The sequence below is a fragment of the Hemicordylus capensis genome, chromosome 7, assembly GCF_027244095.1.
Source record: "Hemicordylus capensis ecotype Gifberg chromosome 7, rHemCap1.1.pri, whole genome shotgun sequence".
NCBI classification, from domain to species: Eukaryota; Metazoa; Chordata; class Lepidosauria; order Squamata; family Cordylidae; genus Hemicordylus; species Hemicordylus capensis.
The window spans coordinates 2,589,239-2,592,308 of record NC_069663.1 but is presented as its reverse complement, the minus strand read 5'-3'; the positions used below and the strand labels follow the sequence as shown (position 1 = coordinate 2,592,308).

Sequence of the window (3,070 nt, the reverse complement as noted above, 5' to 3'; positions counted from 1 at the left end):
TACAGACCTGGGAGGAGCCTAAGTAAGGGCAAGTGAAGCCACAGACTAAGTAAGGGCAAGAAAGATGGGCAGAGTGAAGTCAGAGCCTAGTAAGGGCAAGACGTCATCAAGCCCCGCCCATTGAAGGGCAAGATGTCATCAATCCGCTCCCACTGATGGGCATGACATCACCACAGTAGGGAGGAGTTGTAAACCCTCCAGAGAACATGCCCAGGCATGCCCAGAGCCTCCTGTACCATGAGCCCTACCCACCTGACATGTGAGGACCAATAGGAAGGAGTTCCCAGCCAGCCGTTCAAGGCTTATAGTGTTGCTGCTGCATGGAGTATCCTACAAGGCTTGTAGCAGAGCCCCCTTGGCATAAAGGTCACAATTCTACTGTTTGCTTGTGGGTTTGATGATGGGATCTCCTCAGAGCCCTAATTTGTCAGCAAATCAGCCAGATTCGACACCTAAGGCAAGAAAACGCTCTATTAGCACCAGTGCAGATGATGAAGGACCTCCTGTGAAAACCTATGCTGAAGAACAAGCTGAGACAAGGGAAATATGGCAAGAGATCCTGGCAACCATGGCAGCTGAGCCACAGGTAAATATATTTTACAGGCTAGGTTTTGAGGTTGTGTGTGTGTGTGAAAAAGGACATTAAACTCATAGTCTTTTCTTTTCTCCCTTTAGAATTCAGCACTTGTGCAAACTGTGAAACGCTCTCGCATAGCAATGCAGAAATTCTTGGGCCTGGATATCAATGAAGAGCCCTATAGTACCTGGGCGGAGCCTAAGTAAGGGCAAAGTGAAGCCATAGCCTAGTAAGGGCAAGGAACGATGGGCAAGGGAAAGCCAGAGCCTAGTAAGGGCAAGTTGAAGCCCTGCCCTTCGAAGGGCGTGATGACATCACAGCAGGAAGGAGCCGAAAGCTTCTAACTAAGGGCAGGTTGAAGCCACAGCCTCCTAAGGGTATAGTGAGACCCTGTGGAGAGCGTCCACACAACATGGCCAGGCAGACCCCCATGTCCAGGCATGTTCAGACATGCCCAGAGCAGATGCAGAACAAACACCCATGTTTGGATATCAGCCCCCCACACCCCCCGAACAGGTCTGTGTATGTTCAGACATGCACAGAGCAAGGGTTAGGCCTGGCCTGCACAACATAAGGCCCGGGGACCAGATCAGGCCCTCAGGGACTTTTTTGTGGGTCCACTGATTGTCACAACTTGCAGCAACAGCACCCCAAGGCCACTCTTTGGGTTAGTTCCCTCTTCTTCTTCATCTTTTCATCCTCTGCCCTCTCTGAAACTGCCTGACAGCACCATCCTGTGCATGTTTACTTGGAAATATTTACTTAGTTGACTCCTCAGTAAGCACGACTAGGATTGCAACATGAAATCGACAGCAATTTAGAAAGAGGAGAGGATTTTGCATTTGTTTGGGGCGGGCATTTTTTAAGGGAGATCTCACTAGATGCCCCAGTGACTGAGCAAGGACAGGCTCTATTTTCTGGCCATGATTCTTAGTTAAAATTGTGGGTCCCTTGCCAAAGGGGGGAAAGATCCACAACTATCTAATAATTGCTTGCATTAATATTTTTAAGAATTAATTTTAATTCAATAATGTGCTGAAAATTGACCTTGACCACTGAACACCATTGTGGTTGGTTCCAGCCCATCAAAACATTTGAATGGTGTACCCCCCGGGTTAGCCCCAGAGCAGGGTTGTTATTTTTGTAGAGAGAAAATAAAATGCTCTTCAGATTAACTAAATAGGGTATATTCTAGATTTTAAGAACTCATACACATTAACTTTGTACTATGGATTCTGAAGTTGAAAGTTTTCCCCCTTTAAAAAGAAAAGTTGCCCTGCAATTAATGCTGCATCATCTTTTCTTTGTCTCTGTGATGAGGCTAGCCTGGAGTTTTATCCTGAGAGGCCCCTGAAACATCAGCCCTATCCATCCTCAGCACTGTACCTCCAGTGACTGTTGCTGGTGTGTATCTTATGTTTCTTTTTAGATTGTGATCCCTTTGGGGACAGGGATCCATCTCATTTATTTATTATTTCTCTGTGTAAACCTCCCTGTGCCATTTTTGGAAGGGTGGTATAGAAATTGAATAAATAAATAACTAAAAATGCTTTTTGTGTGTGATGTATAAGTAGGACAATTTCATACATTCTGATAAGTACAGCTTCTTAAAAACATTAAAATCGTGATCTCTTTCGTTATGCAGTGACAATGCCTTGCTGTCTAAGAAACAAGGCTTAAAAAAAAAAAAAAACCAGTTCTCCAAAAAAGTGGTAGGACTGGGCCCTTCAAATGGTGTGGTCTAACCGTTAAGTGTTCATCAGATCAATGACCACGAGAGGCTTTTGATGTGTGTGTGTGTGTGTGTGTGTGTGTGTGCATGCACAGGTAGGCTGACAGATGCAATTTCTATTTATCTGACGCTTGGTGGGGGGGTGGGAGTTTGTATTTTGTGTATTCACTAGGAAATGAGAGTTCTGGTTCTTTAGAAATCAACTAACACACACTAATTAAATGCATCAAAATTACTGACCAAGACTAAGTCCTATTGAGGACAGAGAAAGCAAGCAAGCAAGAATGAAAGATTAAGAGCAGTGACAAGGACTAGTTGTGAAACTGTGTCAAAGGAGAAGGGAAAAACTGTGTCTGAGGCCAAGGAAATCTAGATGGTTAAAAAGTGACAAGAACACAGGGTGGGGGTGGGGAGAACCGAGTTAGCGATGGGCCAGGTTGAGGAAGCAGAGGCAGTATAATTGTCCTTATTCCAGTTAATGCCTAATCCAGGCTAATTCATATCAGAGTTAGAGATGTACGAAGAAGGGGGGGGGAAGGGAGGGGGGAGAGATTTGTTAAAAACGGAAGCAAAGAAACAGTGACAAGGACTAGGCGCAAAACTGTGTCAGAGATGGAAAGGGGAGAGAGATCCTAGTTAGGGGACAGGTCTAGGCTTTGTAGATGTGAAGTAGAATCAAAGAAAGTTTGAGATACCACAGTATACAGAACTGTGGTTTTTAAAGATATGCTTGCGCTACAAAGACACCTGTAAGAGTGTCT

General features: G+C 44.9%; 1 long non-coding RNA gene across 1 annotated transcript; it reads left to right on the top strand.

Moving 5' to 3' along the window:
• The first annotated feature begins 328 nt into the window (after positions 1-328).
• LOC128333109 (uncharacterized) lies at positions 329-2,126 on the top strand. The gene is made up of 2 exons (XR_008310850.1): positions 329-586; positions 676-2,126. It is a non-coding gene; the product is annotated as an uncharacterized LOC128333109 (long non-coding RNA).
• The last annotated feature ends 944 nt before the right edge of the window (positions 2,127-3,070 follow it).